Source organism: Narcine bancroftii, chromosome 5, assembly GCF_036971445.1.
Source record: "Narcine bancroftii isolate sNarBan1 chromosome 5, sNarBan1.hap1, whole genome shotgun sequence".
In the NCBI taxonomy this organism is placed as follows: Eukaryota; Metazoa; Chordata; class Chondrichthyes; order Torpediniformes; family Narcinidae; genus Narcine; species Narcine bancroftii.
This window is the reverse complement of record NC_091473.1, coordinates 224,390,523-224,414,103: the sequence shown is the minus strand read 5'-3', so window position 1 is coordinate 224,414,103 and position 23,581 is coordinate 224,390,523. Positions and strand designations below refer to the sequence as shown.

Genomic DNA, 23,581 nt, shown 5'->3' with positions numbered 1-23,581 from the left:
ACAAGTCGAAAGGGAAAATGCCACTATCTGGAAAACGGTCCTCTTGACTTTAAAAGCAAAAGACCTGCCTGTTACTAGATGGAAAGAAGTGTTCCCAGAAGCCCTACAATCTATACGTTCTTTGTTGTGTACTTCCACTAACATGACCCCACATTACCATATCTTTTCTTTCACAAGGAAAGCCACGACAGGCATATTGCTGCCTAAATGGATGATGACACCAGGACCTGTTCTCCTCCGGAAGATCTGCAGACCCCACAAAGTGGACCCGCTGGTGGATCAAGTGGAGTTGAGGCATGCGAACCCTCAGTATGCCTTCGTCACATTCCCAGATGGAAGAGAAGACTCGGTGGCCACCAGGGATCACCAGGGATATGTGAACAACGCGGAGTAAACACAGATGTCTTTGGATCAAGAAGGAGCGCAGCAGCCATCACTAGAACTGTCGTTCATCGAGTCACCCCAGAGGACTCTACCATCCACCCCGGAATCAGGACCCTGGGTACACCTGCCCCCCAAAATATCACCACCCTCGACTTGATGGCAGGACCTCATCCCATACAAGAGGATCCCCAGCCCACACGGCCACATGGCCATCTAGTAATTCCCACTCCCCCACCTCCACCAAGAAAGGCCGAAAAGCCGCACTCCCCACTCCTATACCACTACCGAGGAGGTCCAGAAGGCAACGGAAGCCACGAAAAATTTTGGACTTATGAACTTACAAACAAGGGAAGGAGAACGGGGGGAGGGGGGGCTGTGGGGAATAACCATTTATTTAAGTGGGGGTGAATGTGGTGATATGTAATTACCACTAGGTCACCAGGAGTCATCCCGATGACCTTGTCGATAAAGCAGTCCAGAACGACAGTCTAGCCTTCCAGGTTGGTCTTGCAGAGAGACAAGACCTCTTCGTGTACACATTAGTTTATTAAAGCTGTCTTATACTCGCACGGCTGGTGTGGTTATTGTCCATACAGACTCTTTCAGAGCTATGCAGCTGGAGAAAGGATGATGCACAATGAACTGCTTGTCAGTCTGCCTAGTGTTGAAGGAGGACGGGGAGTGATAACACCCCTCAACCACAAAGGATCGGTTTGTGCTTTTGTTAAAGATTATTTTCGCTCTGCAGATAAAAGAGCCTTTTAAAACCAGTTTGAAGAGATTCAAACTTGAGAGTTGTGGGAAGGATGGCTACAGATTTGGGAAACATCATCTTCCGAGACTTCGGAGTGAAAAGGGATGTTGAAAGTGATCAAGCAGTTTCCAAGGTCAGATGAATCAAGGTTAAGTTTTTAAGTGAGACAGATCTCTATGGTTTTTAAAGTGAGAAGAACATAAAAAGTTGTGTCAGCAAGCGATTACGAATCCATGATTTTTTTTAAAACCCTGCTTTCAGTTTGATAAGAACTAGGACCTTGAATGAAATAATTTCAGATTTATTGTCAGAGCACATGCATGACAACTCGGAGTTTATTTTTCCTGCGGGGAAGGAATCCTGTGGGTGCCTTTGAGAAGAATTTAAGCACAAGATACTAAACTCAGAGGGTGAACATTAACTTCTTTGCCACAAACAAAATAAAATGGTTGACATTATGTTTCTCTTTCAGAATCCAACCATTTCCTTTAAAGCAGTCGATTCAATTGACAGCGTCATTCCAGAGGACATGCATTTAAAGTGTGGGGGGTGGGGGTGCGTTTTAAGGGGATGTGCAGAGTGCGTTTTCTACACAGAGTGTAGTAGGTGTCTGGAATGGGTTGCCAGGGATCCTGGTGGAAGCAAATACAATAGTAGCATTTAAGAGGCTTCTAGGTGGACTCCTGAATAAGAAGGGATAGTCAGTAGAAGCAGCACTGTTTTAGTTTAAACTGGCAGCAGGTTCGCCACAGATGTGGGCTGGTGTAAAAACACAGAAATGCTGAATGAATTCAGCGGGTCTCACAGCATCCACAGAAGGTACTGATTTATCACTGACATTTTGGCCCTGAGCAGGCTGAAGGGCCTGTTCCTGTACTCTACTATGTTCTGTATATGTTCTCTGTTTATCTTCTGTGTACATATTCCGATGTGCAGATCCCTGGACAGCAATTTAGCACACAATGGTTTTCTCTATAGATAAGTATATTATGTAACTATCGAAGAAAAATTAGAACATTTTATTTAGTACCACTGAAACCATTTTTTTCAAAGGGTTTCCTTCCTGAATTAAAAAAAATGATTATGATAGACAATTTCAAGCTGAACACAAAGATATTTTCAGATTTGCTGCATCACGTTGGAAGCTGGAGAAACATTAATTACACTGAATTTAGCAGATTTAATCACCTAATGATGCGTTAGTTCAAACTTTTGTTTGTACTCAGCGTTTTACACCTCTTGTGTCAGTGTCCAACAAAAGTTGGCCAGCACTGAAGGATTCCAGTTCCCTCGATATCGTTTTTCCATGGTCACATTGTCCTGGTGAAACCTTTCCCCATGTTTGTCACTGACTGGACCGATCAAGAGGGAAGACGTCCAAGTGCGAATGCAGAAAATGAATTTTCAATGACACGTTGTGCTTCAAGGTTTTATTTGCTTGAAGTAGACTTAAATATAACAGCAATCCATAAAAATAAGTGATAGCTAGAAAATGGTATGTTATAGAAAATTTTTGTGATCAGCAGAATAAAAACCGTATCATACTCTCAAAAATGTTCAGGAAGCAAAATCTTCATTGCCCAGTGTAATCTTTGCACTCCCACTTGCCTCCCTCCAGCAGCTGCCTCCACCTTTACCCTCCCCTTTCCCCTCCTGTCCTTTTGCTTTCTTTTTGTCTGCTTCCACCTATCACTCACCTGCCTCAGTATCCCAACTCCATCTTCTCCCCTCTCCCCTTCCCTCACCTGACTCCATTGATTCCTTGGCCTCCAGGTCTCCTCTCCTCTTTCTACCAGCCATCTTCCCTCTCCACTCTCACTCCTGACCCAAAACAATGATGGTGCCTTCACCGCCGCAGATACCTGCTCATCCTGCTTAGTTCCTCCAGCAGGTTGGGGTTTTTTTCAACCTTAATACTCATTGGTAATACAGTCCATTGGTGGCAAGTCTGGCTGAAGTCGTGAACGGATTTCAACAAGGATGGTCTTGTTGAAGTGTGAACGTCTCACTGATGTTCAGGGTGCAGAAAAGCCTCTTCAGTGTCTTGGTCAGATAAGACCCCTGACTGGGAGCCCTTCATTCCTCCTTCTCTTCCAGTAAATTATCCGGCTTCCTGTGTTATCTCGTGATTTTCATTACCATCCCGTCATTTGCTTTAATCTGTGAGTCACTATTTGGCAGAAAGCAAATTTTATTAATACTCAATGGAAAAAATATATAATTCTATGAAGAAAGTGAAGGGGAGGGAATGTGGATTGGAATGGCTGCGAAAGATATGAATCAAATGCAGGCAAACAGGATGAGCCTTAAACGCCATCTTGGTCACCATTTGGACCATTGAGCCGAAGGGATCCCCTATGCTGTATGAGGATGACTTTAATGGGATAGCATTTTGAAATTGGCAGACTGGATGATGGCCTTGTGAATTGGGTGATTAGATCCCCACAAATTAATCTGGGTCTTGAAAACAACTGACTTGTGCAGATGTCTTGAAGGCACCAAGGTTCTTTAGCATTTGCCTTGCACTCTATGCAGACTAAGGCAATGTGGAATGATCACAGAGAGAAACATACACCAATAGAATCATAGCCACGTGTGCAGGAAAACATGCTGCAGAGTTGTCTCCAAGTCTTGGACTATCCTGACTTGGAAATATATTGCTGTTCCTTCATCATCGCCCGATCTAAACTTGACAGCCACCCCCATCCCCCCACCAACTGCAGCATGGATGCACACTCACCAAAAAGACAGCAGTGGTTCAAAAAGCTTGTTCATCACCAACTTCGCAAGGGCATTAAGGGATAGGAAATTACACTGGACAATGAAGATTTTGTTTTTTGAACACTTTTGGGTGTAATTTATGGGTATGGGCTAACTGACATGAAAATCACCTAAAAACGTTTCCTATATTGTTTAGAAATAACCTATTTTTGTGATTTCCTGACATTTTAAGTCTACTTCAAGCATATAAAACCATGAAGTGCAATGTGTCATTGAAAATTCATTTACTGCATTCTCACGTGGACTTTTTTCCTGCTGATCTTGGTGCAGTCAGTGACAAACATGGCGAAAGGTTTCATCAGGACATTGCAGCCAGGGAAAAGCAGTATCAGGATGACTGGAATCCATCAATGCCGGCCGACTATTGTTGGACATTGTCATGAGAGGCATCAGATGTTGAGTACAAATGAAAATCAGCGGCAAAGCATTTTTAGGACAGTTGAACTAAAGTAATATGTCAGTATCATTATGCAATTAAACATGTTAAGTTCAATAGAAGTTAATTCAATGTTTCTCCAACTTCCTACGTGATACAGTAAATCTGAAATTCCCTTTGTGATTTTAGCTTGAAGTGATCTATCAGAATTGCCATTTTTTAATCAAGATGCACACCATTTGATAAAATTTGTTGTCCTGTACAATTAATGGCCTAGATCCCAAAAATGAATCACAAAATAAATCCAGAAAATATTGTATAGAATAACTAATTAAATGGTTGGCTAATCTCCATACACAGGTTTGGTTGTAATGTGTGTCAAAGTGGGATAACGAGTCGCTCAGAATGTGTTCAGCTGTTTCAAGTCATGAGAAGGCAGCGCCTCAAGCCCAGAGTACATAGCAAAGCACATACCAAAGCACAGCTAGTGGAGGGCAAGACTGTTAGTGTGGGGGAGGGACACGGTCGGTTAGTGAGTGTAGGGGGACACGCTTAGTGTAGAGGGGGATACAGTTAGTGTAGGGGGCATAGTTAATGTAGGGTAACATGGTTAGTGTAGGGCAGCACAGTGTAGGGCAGCATGGTTAGTGTAGAGGGGACATGGTTAGTGTAGGGATGGGACACGGTTAGTGTAGGGCAGCACAGTTAGTGAGTGTAGGGCGACACGCTTAGTGTTGAGAGGGACACAGTTAGTGTAGGGGGCATAGTTAATGTAGGGTAACATGGTTAGTGTAGGGGAGCACAGTGTAGGGCAGCATGGTTAGTGTAGAGGGGACATGGTTAGTGTAGGGTTGGGACACGGTTAGTGTAGGGCAGCACAGTTAGTAAGTGTAGGACGACACGCTTAGTGTACAGGGGACATGGTTAGTGTAGGGCAGCACAGTTTAGGGCAGCATGGTTAGTGTAATGGGGACATGGTTAGTGTAAGGGTGGGACATGGTTAGTGTAGGGGGACATGGTTAGTGTAGGGGTGGGACATGGTTAGTGTAGGGCAGCACAGTTAGTGAGTGTAGGGTGTACAGGGAACACCAATAGTGTAGGGCAGCACAGTTATTGTAGAGGTGGACACGGTTAGAGTAGGATAGTATAGTTAGTGTAGGGCAGTACAGATAGTGTAGGGCACCATGGTTAGTGTAGAGGGGATATGGTTAGTGTAGGGGTGTGACACGGTTAGAGTAGGGCAACACGGTTAGTGTAGAGAGGGGACATGGTTAGTGTAGGGGACATGGTTACTGTAGGGGGACATGGTTAGTGTAAGGGGACATGGTTAGTGTAGGGGTGGGACATGGTTAGTGTAGGGGACATGGTTAGTGTAGGGGGACATGATTAGTGTAGGGGGACATGGTTAGTGTAGGGGACATGGTTAGTGTAGGGGGACATGGTTAGTGTAGGGGACATGGTTAGTGTAGGGGGACATGATTAGTGTAGGGGGACATGGTTAGTGTAGGGGACATGGTTAGTGTAGGGTTGGGACATGGTTAGTGTAGGGCAGCACAGATAGTGAGTGTAGGGTGTACAGGGAACACCATTAGTGTAGGGCTGCACAGTTATTGCACAGGGGGACACGGTTAGTGTAGGACAGTATAGTTAGTGTAGGGCAGTACAGATAGTGTAGGGCACCATGGTTAGTGTAGAGGGGATATGGTTAGTGTAGGGGTGTGACACGGTTAGAGTAGGGCAACACGGTTATGGAAGAGAGAGGACATGGTTAGTGTAGGCGGACATGGTTAGTGTAGGGGGACATGGTTAGTGTAGGGGACATGGTTAGTGTAGGGGGACATGGTTAGTGTAGGGGGAAATGGTTAGTGTAGGGGATATGGTTAGTGTAGGGGGACATTGTTAGTGTAGGGGACATGGTTAGTGTAGGGGACATGGTTAGTGTAGGGGGACATGGTTAGTGTAGGGGACATGGTTAGTGTAGTGGACATGCTTAGTGTAGGGGGACATGGTTAGTGTAGGGGGCATGGTTAGTGTAGTGGGACATGGTTAGTGTAGGTGGACATGGTTAGTGTAGCAGGACATGGTTAGTGTAGGGGACATGGTTAGTGTAGGGGACATGGTTAGTGTAAGGGGCATGGTTAGTGTAATGGGACATGGTTAGTTTAGGGGGATATGGTTAGTGTAGGGGGACATGGTTAATGTAGGGGGACATGGTTAGTGTAGGGGGACATGGTTAGTGTAGGGGGACATGGTTAGTGTAGGAGATATGGTTAGTGTAGGGGACATGGTTAGTGTAGTGGGACATGGTTAGTGTAGGGAACATGGTTAGTGTAGGGGTACATGGTTAGTGTCGGGGGACATGGTTAGTGTAGGGGGACATGGTTAGTGTAGGAGATATGGTTAGTGTAGGGGACATGGTTAGTGTCGGGGGACATGGTTAGTGTAGGGGGACATGGTTAGTGTAGGAGATATGGTTAGTGTAGGGGACATGGTTAGTGTAGTGGGACATGGTTAGTGTAAGGAACATGGTTAGTGTAGGGGTACATGGTTAGTGTCGGGGGACATGGTTAGTGTAGGGGGACATGGTTAGTGTAGGAGATATGGTTAGTGTAGGGGACATGGTTAGTTTGGGGGATATGGTTAGTGTAGGGGGACATGTTTAGTGTAAGGGGACACGGTTAGTGTAGTGGGACATGGTTCGTGTAGGGGGAATGGTTTATGTAGGGGGACATGGTTAGTGTAGGGGGATATGGTTAGTGTAGTGGGACATTGTTCGTGTAGGGGGAATGGTTAATGTAGGGGGACATGGTTAGTGTAGGGGACATGGTTAATGTAGGGGACATGGTTAGTGTAGGGGACATGGTTAGTGTAGGAGGACATGGTTATTGTAGTGGGACATGATTCGTGTAGGGGGAATGGTTAATGTAGGGGGACATGGTTAGTGTAGGGGGACATGGTTAGTGTAGGGGGACATGGTTAGTGTGGGGGATATGGTTAGTGTAGGGGGACATGGTTAGTGTAAGGGATATGGTTAGTGTCGGGAGATATGGTTAGAGTAGGGGACATGGTTTGTGTAGGGGACATGGTAAGTGTAGTGGGACATGGTTAGTGTAGTGGGACATGGTTAGTGTAGGAGGATATGGTTAGTGTAGGAGGACATGGTTAATGTAGGGGGACATGATTAGTGTAGGGGACATGGTTAGTGTAGGGGGACATGGTTAGTGTAGGGGGACACGGTTAGTGTAGGGGACATGGTTAGTGTAGGGGGACATGGTTAGTGTAGGGGATATGGTTAGTGTAGGGGGACATGGTTAGTGTAGGGGATATGGTTAGTGTAGGGGGACATGGTTAGTGTAGGGGGACATGGTTAGTGTAGGGGATATGGTTAGTGTAGGGGGACATGGTTAGTGTAGGGGGACATGGTTAGTGTAGGGGGCATGGTTAGTGTAGTGGGACATGGTTAGTGTAGGTGGACATGGTTAGTGTAGGGGACATGGTTAATGTAGGGGACATGGTTAGTGTAGGGGACATGGTTAGTGTAGGGGGACATGGTTATTGTAGTGGGACATGATTCGTGTAGGGTGAATGGTTAATGTAGGGGGACATGGTTAGTGTAGGGGGACATGGTTAGTGTAGGGGGACATTGTTCGTGTAGGGGAATGGTTAATGTAGGGGGACATGGTTAGTGTAGGGGGACATGGTTAGTGTAGGGTGACATGGTTAGTGTAGGGGATATGGTTAGTGTAGTGGGACATGGTTAGTGTAGGGAACATGGATAGTGTAGGGGTACATGGTTAGTGTCGGGGGACATGGTTAGTGTAGGGGGACATGGTTAGTGTAGGGGATATGGTTAGTGTAGGGGGACATGGTTAGTGTAAGGGATATGGTAAGTGTCGGGAGATATCGTTAGTGTAGGGGGATATGGTTAATGTCGGGGGTCATAGTTAGTGTGCTGAGAATGGAGTTATAAGGGCACTCACACAGTACTCCAAAAAATGGATACCAGTCATGCTGATTTCTTGCCAACAGCATCTCAGATTATAAAGCAGGACACACCAGAGATGCCAGCAAGTGAATCGGAGAGATAAGAAAATAGTTTTTTTAACCCCATGAGTTATTTGACAGAAATCAAATCTTATAACTGAAATGGAAATAATACCATGCTCTGAAGAAAGAAAGTGTATGAGGCAGAGAATGGGTGTCTCACAGGATAGCTCTTTGAAATAAATTGCATAAACAGGTTGAATGGGTCCTTTGTGCACTGTGTGATTAGATGACAAACAATTCCTAACAACTGGAGCCAGCATAAATATAGCAGGAAATGAGCATTAGATTAGTTTATCTGAAAGAGGAAGACAGAATAACATTTTAAATGTGAGCTTTAATCAGAAAAACAGCTCTCTCCATAATATTTGGGACAAACACACTTTTTTCCCTCATTTACCCCTGTGCTCCTCAGTTTTAAATTTGTAATCAAACAATTCACATGTGATTAAAGTGCCCATTCCAAATTTTATTCAAGGTTATTTGTACACATTTGGGTTTGACCCTGTAGAAATTACAGCACTTTTTAAACACAGTCCTCTCATATCAGGACACCATAATGTTTGGGATATTTGGCCTCACAGGTATCTGTGAGTATTCAGGTATGTTTAATTGCTTCATTGGTGCAGATATAAGAGAGCTAGGCTTGCTTCTAAGCTTTTGATAATATTTTGAGTTTGTTATTGCCATTTTTCAATATGAGGACCAGAGTTCTGCCAGTGAAAGTTAAAGAAGCCATTATGAGGCTGACAAGCAAGAATAAAACAGTAAGAGCCAATCACCCAAACCTTAGGATTACAAAAATCAACAGTTTGGAACATCATTAAGAAGAAAGAGCGTACCGGTGATTGAAAAGGAAGATTGCTGCCATTGATGACAGAAGATTCTCATCATAATGAAGAAAAATCCCAAACGCCTGTCCGACAGATAGAAACACACTTCAGGAGGCAGGTGTGGATGTGTTAATGACTACTGTCCTCAGAAAACTTAGAACCATAGAACACTACAGCACAGAAGCAGGCCCCTTCGGTCCTTCTAATCCACGCTGAATCTTTTTTTTTTGCCTAGCCCATTCCTCTCCCATACCTCTCCCAACCATGTACCTGTCCATATTTTGCTTAAATGTTAAAAATGAGCCCGCATTCACCACCTCATCTGGCAGTTCATCTCACCACTTTCTGTGTGATGAAATTCCCCCTCATGTTCCCCTAAATTTTTCCCTTTTCATTCTTAACCAACATTCTCTGGTTTATACCTCACCTAGCCTCAGTGGAAAAAGCCTATCTACGTTTACTCTATCCATTCCCCTCATAATTTTTAAAACTTTTTTCAAATCTCCCCTCATTCTTCTATGCTCCAGGGAATTAAGTCCTAACTGTTTAACCTTTCTCTATAATTCAGTTCCAGAAGTCCGGGCAACATCTTAGTAAATCTTCTCTGCATTCTTTCTCTCTTATTGATATCTCTTCTGTTGTTACGTGAACAAAACTGCAGACAATACTCCAAATTTGGCCTAACCAATGTCTTATACAACTTTACCATAACATCCCAACTCCTATACTCAATACTGTCTTTATAACCCTATCCACCTGTGACGCCACTTTCAGGAAGTTATGTATCTGTGTTCCCAGATTCCTCTGTTCTACTGCACTCTTCAGTGCTCTACCATTCACCCTTTCTTGGTTTGTCTTTCCAAAATGCAACACCTCACATTTGTCTGCATTAAATTCCATCTGCTATTTTGCAGCTGGTCCAGATCCCTCTGCAAGCTTTGAAAACCTTCTTCATTGTCCACAACATCTCCAATCTTAGAAGACCTTCCAATAATTTACCAACTATGGACCAGGCTCACTGGCCAATAATTTCCAGGGTTATTTTTGGAGCCTTTGTTAAACAATAAAATAATGTGAACTACCCTTCAATCCTCAGGCACCACACCCACCAGAGCCCCTGCAATTTCTACACTAGCCTCCCTCAAGGTCCGAGGGAATATCTTGTCAGATCCTGGGGATTTATCTAGCCTTATTTGCTTTAAGACTGCAAGCACTTCCACCTCTTTAATCTGAATAGGTTCCATGATCTCACTGCTTGTTTTCCTTACTTCCCATGACTCTAAGTCTGTTTCCTGAGTGAATACTGATTAAAAAAAATAATTAATTTCTTCCCCATCTCTTTTGGCTCCATACAAAGCCGACCAGTCTGATCTTCAAGACAAATTTTGTCCTTTACTATCTGTTTGCTCTTAGTACACCTGTAGAAACATTTAGGGTTTTCCCTCACGTTGTCTGCCAAAGCAACCTCATGTCTTTTTTTTGCCTTCCTGCTTTCTTTTTTTTTGTAATTCTTTATTTATCGCACTATGAACCATATCAACCAATATATTTACAGATGCATCTCTTTAAATATTCACAGTGACATTTTCTCTTTTTCCCCATCCCTCCCTTCCCCCTTCCCACACCCCTCCAAAAACAGTAAATATTGAACATATAAAATACAATAAAACAATATCTTTATACAAAAGGAATACAAACAAAAAAGACGCATCATCTACTTATTCAGATTAAATCTGATCATGTTTATCTTCTTATCATTTTAGGTGGTGGTGGTCCGAGGCCTGCTCTCTCTGTTATGTTCCATATATGGTTCCCAGGTTTTTTCAAACATTGTAACTTTGTCTTTTAAATTATATGTGATTTTTTTTCCGATGGTATACACTTAAACTTGGTTATATATTCTGTTAATGTTTATAGTCATATAGTCTAACGTGGCCATCTTATATCTTTATTTTCACTTCTTTTCCACCTCTTCACCACCTCCATCCCCTTTTTTTCCATTACTGTTATTTAAGTTTTCTTTTTTAATCTCAATATATGACAACACACTTAAGACATGAAATACCCCAACAACCCCCACAAGCAATAACCTTTTAACTCCAAATGAACCTCCCCTCCTTGGATTGCCCCTTGTCCCTTGACGGCAACCACAACTCCCCTTTCCATTCGGTTTTGAAACTTACTCGCAAGCGTCAACCAATTTCACAGTGACCATTATTCTCCCACCCCAGCCCCCCCCAGAGAACACTATTTTCCTATACATATAACAAACTTTCTCTCTTTTTTTCCCCCTTCTTCCCCTTCTTTTATCTATCTTTAAATCTTTATATCTACATTATCTTTACTTTATATTTTTACATATTTTTGTATATTTTCTTGCCGGTCATCCTTCTTGTCATTCCTCCTCCTCTCTTATCCTGTCCTGCAAATGTTCAGCAAATTCTTGGGCTTTCTTTGGGTCTGAAAACAGTCTATTCCATTCCCCAGGAATAAATACTTTGAGTACTACTGGATGTCTTAATATAAAGTTATAACCTTTCTTCCATAAGATTGTTTTCGCCGTGTTGAATTCCTTCCTCTTCTTTAAAAGTTCGAAGCTTATGTCCGGGTAAAAAAATATTTTTTGTCCCTTATATTCCAACAGCTTATTGTCTTCTCTAACCTTCTTTCTTGCCTGCTCCAGTATGTTCTCTCTTGTCGTATATCTTAGAAGTTTTACCAATATGGATCTCGGTTTTTTTGATGTGGTGGTGGTTTCGGTACTAGTCCTCTATGTGCCCTTTCAATTTCTATTTCTTCAAGTGAATCTGTCATTCCCAATACTTTCGGGATCCATCCTTTTATAAATTTCTTCATATCTGACCCTTCTTTGCCTTCTTTCAGGCCCACTATTTTTATGTTGTTTCGCCTACTGTAGTTTCCCAATACGTCAATTTTTTGTGACAATAAATCTTGTGTCTCTTTAATTTTTTTTCTGCTCTCTTCCAACTTCCCTCTTAAATCATTTATCTCCATTTCTACAGCAGCTTCTCGTTCCTCCACATTTTCTACTCTTTTCCCTATTTCAGTCATGACCAACTCTAAGCTTTGCATTCTGTCTTCAGCTCTTTTCATTTTTCTTTTGATTGAACTAAATTCTAATGATAGCCATTCTTTTAATGACCTCATTTGTTCTTCAAAAAAGGCTTTATCTAAATTTTGTCCTTCTATTTTACTTTCTTTCCTTTGAAATTCTTGGTCTTCTTCCTCCTCTTTCCTCTGTGTCTGTATCTATGTCTGTGTCATCATCTTCTCTTCTCTGTATCTGTGTACCTTCATCCTTCTCTGGTGAGTTGCTTCTGTATCCTTGCTGGGCCTTCAGCTGCTGTGTCTCCTGCTGTTGGGACTCCTGCTGCAGGTCGACCCATTGTTGGGCCTCCCGCTGCAGGTCGAGGTGCTGCTGGGCCTCCTGCTGCAGGTCATACCCCTGCCGGTCGCCCAGTTGCTGCTCACCCTCTTCCCGCCCTTCATTCTCTTTCTCACCACTCTTCTTTTCTTCTTTCTTGTTTGCTTCCCGCAGCCGAACGCCCCAATACTGGGCATCTCTCAGCTGGCCATTCCTCAGCTGAGTCCCCCTCCTGCCGTTGTTAACCTTTTCTTTTACTTGCGTACTGCGCATGCGCAACTCTTCGTGCATGTGCAGTTGCGCAACTCTTCTTGGCTCTGAGAGCCATTTTTGAAGTCCGCCGGTTGGGAGGACACCCTTTCTCTTCCTGTATTTTATGTTTATTGAGCTCTGTTTTTTCACACTTCTTTTTCTTTTCTCTGGAGAGGGCTGGTTCCACTCGACCAGCCACTGCTCGATCACGTGACTCCCTCTCCCTGATTTCTTTCTTGAGACTTTACCTGTGTTTATATACACCTCAAGTACCTCATTAGCTGCATGTTGTCTATACCTCCTATACACCTCTTTCTTCTTTCAAACCAGATCCCCAATATCCCTCGAAAACCAAGGTTCCTTATGCCTGCTAACTTTGCCTTTAATCCTGATGGGAACAAACAAACACTGTACTCTCAAAATTTCACCTTTGCAGATTCTCCACTTACCTCACACATCCAGGTCTGAAAAAAAAATCCCAATCCATGCATTCTAGATCCTTTCTCATTTCATCAAAATAAGCCTTTTTCCAATTTAGAATCTCAACCCAAGGCCCAGACCTATCCTTCTCCATATTTAACTTGATACTAATGGCATTATGATCACTAGACCCAAAATATTCCCCTACACATATTTTTGTCACTTGTCCTGACTCATTCCCTAATAGGAGATCCAGTATTGCACTCTCTCTATATATTGATTTAGAAAACTTTCCTGAACACATTTGACAAATTTCAAGCCACCCAGCCCTTTTACAGTATGGGAGTCCCGTCAATATGTAGAAAATTAAAATCCACTACTATCACAACCTTGTGTTTCCTGCAGCCATCTGCTTTCACTCCACAGATTTGCTCCTCCAATTCTCATTGACTATTGGATGATCTATAATACAACACGATGAGCTAAGCTGTTCCTCAGCTCCAACCATATAGCTTCAGTAGACAAGCCCTCTGCTCTGTCCTGCCTGAGCACAGCTGTGATGTTTTCCCAGATGAGCAATTCCACTCCTCCCTCTTTCATATCCCTCCCCCCCTCCCATTCTATCACATCTAAAGCAACAAAGCCTGGAACATTGAGCCTCCCAGTCCTGCCCCTCCTGTAACCAAGTTTCATTAATCGCCACAATGGCATAATTCCACGTGCCAATCCATGCTCTAAGCTCGATTGCCTTTCCTACCATACTCCTTGCAATGAAATAGATGCACTTTAGATAATTTCCACCACATACAACGTATTGACTTCTAATGCTGCATGCAATTTTCACATCTTTTTTTTCACATCATGTAAAGAAATACCAAGGCTACACTGCAAGATGCAAACCATGGCAAATGTGGTATGATTGGGATCTTGGGCAGTTCCTTTGCACCTCCTCATTTTGCTCTTGCCTTCACTCTGATATGGTTTAATTGTGGTCTCATCTGTCCACAAGACCATTTTTTCTAGAATTCTGCAAGCTCCTTTAAATACTTATTGGCAAGCAGTAATCTTTTCTGTGACTAACTACTGGTGTAGCCTCTGTATTTCTGATCATGAACCCTTCTGAAGACAGTCATCATTGACACATCCACACCTGGCTCCTAAGGAGTGTTTCTATCTGTTGGACAGGAATTTGGGGATTTTTCTTCATTATGATAAGAATTCTTCTGTCATCAGTAGTGGAGGTTTTCCTTGGAATACCGTCCCTATATAATTAGTGAGCTCACCAGTATGCACCTTCTTCTTAAAGATGTTCCAAACTGTTGATTTTGATAATCCTAAGTTTTGGACCTTATCTTTTACTGTTTATTCTTGTCTTTCAGCCTCATAATGGCTTTTTTGACTTTACATTGGCACAATTCTGGGCCTCATGTTGAAAATGGCAACTACTCACTCCAAAGCTTAGCTCTCTTATACTGTACCTGCACCAATGAAGCAACCTGATTAATCACAAACACCTGTGAAGCCCAGCGTCCCATATATTATGCTGCCCAGAAATGCAGGAACTATGTATAAAAAAGTGTTGTAATTTCTACACGGTCAAACCAAAATGTATACAACTAACCTTGAATAAAATCTGGAATGTGCACTTTAATCACATGTGAATTGTTTGATTATAAATTTAAAAGTGTGGAGCATAGGGGCAATTAAAAGAAAAAGTGTCTTTGTCCCAAACATTATGGAAGGTGTGTTGTTCGTCCTTTGTAGTTGAAGATGACCATGGCTTCAAAGTCAAATGGGAGATTGGTGGCTGTGGGTCTGGAGGTGACTGGTGAGGCCAATTTGAGCTCTGAAGGCTCGCCCAAATGTGGGACACAAGTAGGTGGGTGCTGTCGTGGCAGTGGATTCTGCTCAGGCCTTGCGCACAGCACGCTTTTGTTGTGCCTCGATGATGTGCCTGACTTCAGGTGCACGGGCTCCTGTGGTGATCTTGCAGCGCAAGATCAGGCAAGGGTCTCCCACCTGTAAATGACACTGTAAATGACAAAGGGTTTGGCGATTTGATATAATTAAGGTCAATAATTTGAAGCTGGTTGTCTAACCCTCCAACAATGTTACTGACTATGAAAACATTTGCAGCTTACGGATTAGATGCAGAAACAATATATAGTTAATGGTACTTTTAATGCAGCCCCCAAGACAAGTCCTACAAGCAGAATTAAGCAGAATTTCAAAGTTAATTATCCACCAGGCTGGACAGGAGTGAGTTTTAAAGAGTCTTATAAAAGGAAAAAGATAGAGGTTAAATAAAAATTTGGGTATATTTTAGAAGTGAGAAAGAGTCCCCAAAATAGACTGATTAAAATCAGCAATGCAAAAGCTGGCAGAGTACCGGTACCTTGTTGATTAAATCATAACGTGCTGGAAATACTCAATAAATCAAGCAGCATCTGTGGAGAGAGAAGCAGGTAATGTTCCAGATCTGAGACCCTTTGTCAGACCTACAAAAGGGTGAATAAAGAGATTTGTTTTCAGTAGCAGAGAAGGTGGGAGAGAGATGGTAGAACAAAGGGAAGAGTTCTTATCTGATGAGACCAAATGAGGCGATAGGAGCAGATTGTACCAAACCAGCAGCTGGCAGATTTGAGAATGCAATAAGTTAGTGTTTGAACAGGTCCATTCATTTATCAAGTTTGTATTATCTCAAGTTTATAGAGTGTAGAACAAGGAAAGTCAGTCATGAAAGCTTTGGGGAGCCCAAGTCAGGAAATACTTTAGGGTTTTTACTGTAAATGAAACAGGCCAAAATAATTGTAGATTTGCAAAAATTAAAGGATTCTGTGGATATCTGCAGGGACTCGGTAGTAAGGGTTTATGGTGACTATGAACGTGAATGAGCTGAAAAACGAACCTGCTGCTAAGAAATGAAACCAAAGAATGAAAAGTTAACATTTGTTGGCTGGGAGCAGCTGACCACAAAATCCAGATTTTCACTGAGTTGCATATCAAAGGTAGTTTCTGGCATGAAAAGTTGGACAAAGTATCGATTGTTTATGAACTGTTCCCGGCACATAGGAGCTCTTATATTTGCCTTTAGAACAGCACTCTGTGAATATCAATGCAGTTCTTTGAGGGTTTTATTTTTAATGTGATCCACCAAACAACTCGTGGTCATATAGCACCTGCCTGCTCCTATCACATTTCAGTAGAAGTTCTGCATGTTTCAACAATGCCTGCTGAAGTTTACACCTTCTGCATTAGTATTACATTCATTAACCTAACTATGAAACGAAAATGCAAAGCAATTTTACAGCTGTAGAAGAATTTGGTGAGCCCACACTCAGAATAGTTTGTGCAGTGTTGGTGGTATTACTATGGGAAGGATATCAATATATTGGAAGGGGTGGAACCGGAGGGCTTGAGTTAGAGGTTGGATAGGCTGGCTCTCTACTCTGTGAAGCACAGGAGGCCAAAGGAGAACCTTGCAGAGGGACATGGATAAAGTAAATGTTCACAGTCTTTTTTCCCAGGAGAGACAATTCTAGAATCAGAGGGCACAGGTTCAAGGTGAGATGGGAGACGTTTAAGAGGGAGTTTTTTCATTTAGAGTGCAGTGCATATCTGGAAGGAGCCACCAGAGGTAGCTACTAAAGCAGGTGCAATTACAACTTTCAAACGACATTTGGATACTTGGAAAGGGAGAGGCTAGAAAGACGTGGATCAAATGCAAACAAATGAGACACCCAGAATGGATGCGCAAGTCCAAATGGCTTGTTTTATGCTCTATGATTCTGTGACTCTATTCATAGCATCAGAGAAACAAGATGTTGCTTTGATCTGTCAAAGAAGAACTGATCTTAAGAGTTCACCCTAATCTTCTTGCTGGCTAAAGAGGGAGCATGAGAGGGCAGGAGCTGCAGGGGGTGGGAAGGTAGACCAGGGCCAGGACGATGGCTAGGATTGGAAGCAGGGTGTAGGTAGTTTCTTCCATACCTATTCTCCAGGATCAGACTAAATCTATCCGGTCGGGAAAAACTTGGTAAGGATCACAAGAGCAGCACAAGCTGGAACTCTCTGAAAAAGATGATTAAAGTTTAAAGTAATGTATGTAACCCGATGTTAACCTGAAATTACTGAAGGTATAATGTAAAACATTACAAGCTGTCATACTGAAACATAAACTCCATATTCAGAACTTTTTAATCTTTAATTGTCACCCATGTCATACAGCCATCCCTCTCTCTATAAGTGGCCAAAATTGTTTGCCAATCCCTTGTGCACTATTTTATAACTTTAAGTATTACATATTCTTTAACCTTTAATGAATTGAGCTAAATTGTTTATTGTCACGTTTACCAAGATGCAGTTTGTTTTGCATGCTATCCAGTCAAGTCAACTCATGCTTAAGTACAAACAGGCAGGGTCAATGCAAAGCAATAGTGATAATAATGTCATAGAGAGAGGTACTGTTAAAACAGCACAAGGGCTGCAATGCAGTAGTGTTCGTAAGACCAAGACAAGATGATTCAAGAGTCTGACATCAACGGGGGGAATCTCTTCTTGAATCAGGTAGTGCATCTTTTTAAACTCATGTATTTTCTGCCCAATGGAGGGGAGGAGAAGAAAGTGTGACCAGGGTGGGGTAGGTCCTTTAATTTTCTGGCTGCTTTCCCTTGGCAGCAGGAAGTGTATGTGGGGTGGATAGAGGGGAGGTTAATTTGTGTGATAGACTGCCTTTACATTTCTTCACAGTTTCTTCTGGTCTTGGGCAGAGCAGTTCCTCTTCCATGCTACGATGCATCTGGACAAGATATTTTCTTTTGCGCATGAATATAAATGGATAACGGACACTAGGAAATGCTGAATGTGCTTAGCCTAATGAGGAAGTAAACATATTAATGTGCTTTTTTGGTCATAACATCTATGTGGTTGAACCTGGATGGATTAATGGTGATATTTACACCTAAAAGCCTGAAGCGTTCTAACATTGCCACCTCTACACAATTGATACAGACTGCAGTGTGTGCTTCACTCCACCTCCTGACCTTCAATGACCTTCTCTTTTGTTTTGTTGACATTGAGGGAGACACCATTCCGGCAAGCACATAGAATTAAGGACAGGAGCAAAACATGAAAGTCTGCAGTCACCGTGATTTAAGTAAAAACACAATGCTGGAGAAACTCAGCAGGTCAAACGGTGTCCTTTATAGAGAAAAGATAAAGATACATAAACGACATTTCATGCTTGATCCCTTCATCAAGGTATGACAAAATGAAGGCAGACGCCTGAACAAAATGGTGAGGGAGAAAGAGACACAGGAAAGAACCTTCCTGCTACAAGGCCGTGACTTGTCTCATGGTAGCAATATTTGATAATCCACACAAGTACTTCGATGGGGAAAAAGTTTAAGGCGTTAACAAGTTTTTCTTCTAAGTTTACATTTGCAAACATCTGTAGAAGACATACCTGGCTGTATCAGTATCCTCTTACAATCAGCACAATGACTTGAAACACTTGGTGGCAGAGTTACAGAACAGGGACTGGAAGAAAAACAAGTTCCCCATTGAAAAGGTGAGATGAAAATACAAAGTTCTCACTCATGCACACTTCCTTCTAGATTTCCCAACTGCCCTCATATGGACACAAGCATATTTATCCTTTTAAGTGTCCATACTATTTATCATTCACTGTTAAATCATCCTTAAACCTCCCCACGAATTTTCTGAGCACTCTGTCATTGGACTGGCTTATTTAACTAGTGAATGTGACTCACTGTGAGATAATGTATAAGAGACCCTTAGAAATCCTTAGAGTATTATCTCAACTGCTGACCTCTGGCAATTAAATATTAGTTGGGATGTCATCATATCTGCAGGCATGTTTCCGACATTTCCAAACGCTCCCGACACCCTGCAGTCCACAGACTTCATTGACATTCCCTGGCCCATTTGTGCACCTGAACCAAAATGGTCACAGGTTCATAGATCCTGACTTCTTTCTCCCAGATGCTTCCCACCATTGACTTCTGCTGCGTACTTCTTGCCTTGACTGGAAAGTTCCCAGATAAAATATGGAGGGTGAGAATTCACTCCCTCCATTACAAGCTTCACAGAGTAGTTACGATGGAGCATCTGTGTCAAATGTTGCTTTGAGGAAATTGATTGTATAATCGCATAGTGACAGGCAGCATTTCCTCTTTTGCAGACAGAGACGAAATTGTTGATTGGATGAATATGAAGTTTGTGAACAGTCAGTAGGACAAGAAGATTTCTCAAAAGGAACAAGCAAGATTCGATTCAATCAAACATAAATGGAGCATTAAATACCTTTATTGAGTCTGAGACACGGATTTGTTATTCTTCATCGATAATATTGTTGGGTGACAGAACCAACCATGTAATTCAAGGTATTGTGTGCCAGCTTCAGTATCTTGCAGTGAAGCGACTGACAGAGTGTCACCCCTCAAACTCTGCTCACATTTTTAAAATACTTTCTGCAGGACAAAAGTACACATCCTTATCTCATCAAGAATTTTATTCAATGGTATCAAAACAAAGATTAGATCTGGAACAAACCTCCAAATATTTGTTTCCAGTAAAGATCAGGCCAGGCAGCATTTTGAGGAAGGAATTAACATTTCAATTAAAGAGTCGGCCACTCCCTCAGAGATCTTGGCCATGTTGGCTCACCTCAAGATGATTTGCGGCATTATTTTGTTTCTCCACGTATTGATCAATTGAATGGTGATGAGGGCTGAGGAGGATGTTTGTTTCAGAAGTGAAATAGAGGGAGAGGGAGAGAGAGAGGTGGAGAGATACACAGAGCAGCAAGGATGGGGAGAGGTGCGCGGGGAAGGCAGCAAGGATGGGGAGAGGAGAACAGTGGGGGCAGCAAGAATGGGGAGAGAAGCATGGGGAGGCCAACAGGGTGGAGAGAAGTGCACGGAGAGGATAAGATAGGGAGAGAAGCACAGGGAAGGAAGCAGAATGGGGAGAGGTGCACAGGAGAGGAACATGGGGAGGGTAGCAGGGATAGGAGAAAGCTTGTGGAACTGTGTGGCTTATTGCAGGCAACTATCAACCTCAAGGTTTTTTTAAAAAAGATGAAGTACCCTCTTCATACAAAAGTGTATTGAATTCTAATTTGTCTTTGTATCCTATAAACTCACAACTACATGTTGTTCTCCACTTTTAAACTCGCTTTTTGATCAGGTTCTTACCATTGGTGAAAGATTTTTCTACTTGACATGTAGCTAGAAATGTACATAACCTTGAATTGTTTATTTACAATTGGTTATGAATCAAAGCACATTTGTGGAATGAACCAACCACAGTCATTCCTTTGTACTATCTGAATCACCGCTCAGTCATGATCTTCCCGAGCCCAGCATGGCTCTTGCTGTACTCCCTGTGACCATGTGGGGCTCCATGCATTTCATCCTACATCCCAGAAGCATGCACATTGGTAGGTGAACTGTTGAGGGCAGCATGGTTAGTGTAACACTACTACCCCAGCAGCGATGCGGGTTTAAATCTGGCACTGTCTATAAGGAGTTTGTATGCTTTCTCCATTTCCTTTGGGTGCTCCAGTTTCCTCCACCCTCTAATAATGTACAGGGTTTGTAGGTTAATTGGGGTATTTGGACAGCATGGTGCTACTGTGCTACATCACTAATATTTAACTTTTAAAAAAAGAATCTGGAGGAATACATGGAAAGGTGAAAAGAAAAGGATTAGTCTTTGTGTAAAATAGGTACTGATGGTCTCTCTGGGCCTGTTTCCTTGCAATGAAACTCATAGATTTCTTGAAACATTTAATTCCTACGGCAGATTCAATTCTTCACCTCTTTAAATTGTTGCATAATTTAGGCCCATCATCTCTAAATTGGCTCTTCTGAAAGAGCTACCTAATCAGATCTATTGCCCTCTCCCTGCTAACCAGGAGGGGAAACAACCCACACTTTCCCTGATTTCGAGGTGTGGGTGCAACTCCCGCTTCTGACGCCATGTGCTGAATAACTAGACGAGTCGGCAGATGAGGTGAGGCCAACAATTTTACTGTACCCAATCAAAGAATGAGAGGGAGAGAGAGAGAGAGAGCACATAGCATGGCATCTGCTCCCTGCTAGTACTTAATTCATCTAACACACCCTCGTGGAGCTCGCACATGTGCAGCGCGCTTTTGCAAGTATGTTATCAAAAGTAATAGTTCTGCACAGATTAGAAGGGCTGAAGGGTCTGTTTCTGTGCTGTCATGTTCTACGGTTCCATAACTTGCAGTGCCAGCGACTCATATTGAAAATTCAAGCTTTCCTTCAAATCTCCAGGGTAGCTCTTGTTCTGGACTGAGGAAGTGTGGGAGGAGTCTTCCTGAGAAGACTGAAGTGGGCAGAGCAACTGGCCACCATCCTGTCAACTTTCCATATGAGCTCTATCAAGAACGTCCTGGCTGGCAGCATCACAGTGTGGTACGGTTGCTGTAGAGCATCAGATCAGAGGTCAATCCACAGGACCACAAGAGTGGCTAATAGGGTCACCGGCATCTCCATCTCCCCTCCCCCCACCCCCCATTTCCCCTCCCTTCCCATCAATGGCATTTACCAGGATCGTTTTCTAAAAGAAGGCTCACAAAATCAGTGAGGACCCCTACCACCCTACACACAGCATCTTTCAGCTACTCCCACCAGGAAAGAGGTACGGGAGTATCAGAGCCAAAACCACCAGGCTGTGAAGCAAGTTCTTCCCACAGGCAGAGAGACTACTGAACAACTCAAACAAACCCTCTGTGACTGAACTATTTATTTAACAATAACATTCATGTATTTTCATATTTATTTCTAACTACTAGGCATTAATATCACTTGTCTGTATGCGTGTTTGCTGTGTTTTGCACCAAGGACTGGAGATCACTGTTTTGTTGGGTTGTACTTGTACAATCAAATGATAAATAAACTTAAGCTTGAAGGAAATCATGAATTCTTCCTCCAGTCCTGGCTAACTTTTACTGTTTAACTAGAACCTAAAAGAAAAGATTACCCAATTGTTGTCTTTTTTTTTTGCAGCTCACTGCATGCAGATGCAACATTGATTTCATAGGTACATCAGTAATTGAGACTTTTGGGATTGTCTTGAGGCTGCGATGGCATTGTGCAAATGAAATTGTGCTGTCTTTGTGGTGATGTTGTCTTCCATTAAAGATGGTTGCACCTTAAAGTACTTCAGGTGATGAAATGGAGTTCACAGGGCATCTGTTCTAGTGAAGAACAACTTGTTCCTTTTCTTATTTTGTCAGTTTCCTCATTATTAATCACCTTGTAATGGAAAACGTAAATAAATTTCAGTTCTTGGAATATTGTTATTTTCCTTGACCTCATTGCTTTTACAGTCCAACTTTTAGTTCTATTATTGAGCTATTTTTAACTCTGGATCCAAATTTAAATGCGGAAGCAAAATGTTCTTTGTTTCTGACTGGGGAAGTGTCAGTACCTTGAATATTTTTTTTTAAAGTTGGAGCTCCTCGCAGAAGTTATTCTTGACAACATAAACCACATTGATTTGAGGAAGTGCTACCACAAGTTTGGAACGTTACACAAGTCTTAGTGCTTGCACAGTTTTTGACATCTGATGATAAATAATAATGCCAATAAACTGGGTTTCACCTGCTTTTGGTGCTTAATCTTTGTTTTGCAATATTGCCAGTTCCTGTTTTAGAGAGAAAAAAATTGTGCAGTTTGCCAAAAGTACACTGGAGATCCTATTAGTGCGGTTTTTCTGCATGAGGTTTGTGCTCCATTAAGAGACTTGTACATTACAGATTGGACTGCACTTGGCTGAATGTAGCTTCCATCCATTTACCCCCCAACCATCAGAAGAGCATATGCCGTAAAGGCACAGTCCCCACTGGCAATCAGATAACAGCAGTACACGCTGTCTACCATGTGGGAGCTTGAAAATGTAGTGAAAGAGATTTGGAATGAATTAATGAATGTATGTCTAGAAGTGACAGCTCTGAAGCTTCAGTCACTCGCAAAAATAGTGCAGATTTAGTATCTTCTTGTCTTTCATCCATGTTACTCTTGCATGAAGATTGTCATGTTAGACTGAAGTTTATTTCTGTGACACATTCCATGGGCCTAGGGATCAACATGAGGTGAGGACAGAATGACGGTCAATTCTGGAAGAGCCTTCAGAAATCGGAATTGTTCCATGACATCTGCTTCCCTTTTCGGATCATACATTCATTCAATCCTTTTATGAAAATTATTACCCTTGCAGGATTAATATTTTAGCAGCCTGGTAGATGGCACAACCGTTGTAGACTCAAAGTGTGAATCTTTTGGGATCTGGACCTTGCT

At 42.4% G+C, this 23,581-nt stretch overlaps 2 long non-coding RNA genes across 2 annotated transcripts in view; one reads left to right on the top strand and one right to left on the bottom strand.

The window, feature by feature from the left end:
- Positions 1-23,581, bottom strand: part of LOC138764962 (uncharacterized) — a 54,908-nt gene that overhangs the window by 21,589 nt on the left and 9,738 nt on the right. Inside the window, exons 3-5 of the long non-coding RNA XR_011358387.1 lie at positions 19,060-19,720; positions 18,694-18,767; positions 17,220-17,300 (exon numbers count right to left, since the gene is read on the bottom strand). This is a non-coding gene — a long non-coding RNA (uncharacterized lncRNA). The remainder of the gene's footprint in view (positions 1-17,219; positions 17,301-18,693; positions 18,768-19,059; positions 19,721-23,581) is intronic.
- On the top strand, positions 1,015-22,576 carry LOC138764961 (uncharacterized). The gene is made up of 3 exons (XR_011358386.1): positions 1,015-1,271; positions 19,432-19,633; positions 22,289-22,576. It is a non-coding gene; the product is annotated as an uncharacterized lncRNA (long non-coding RNA).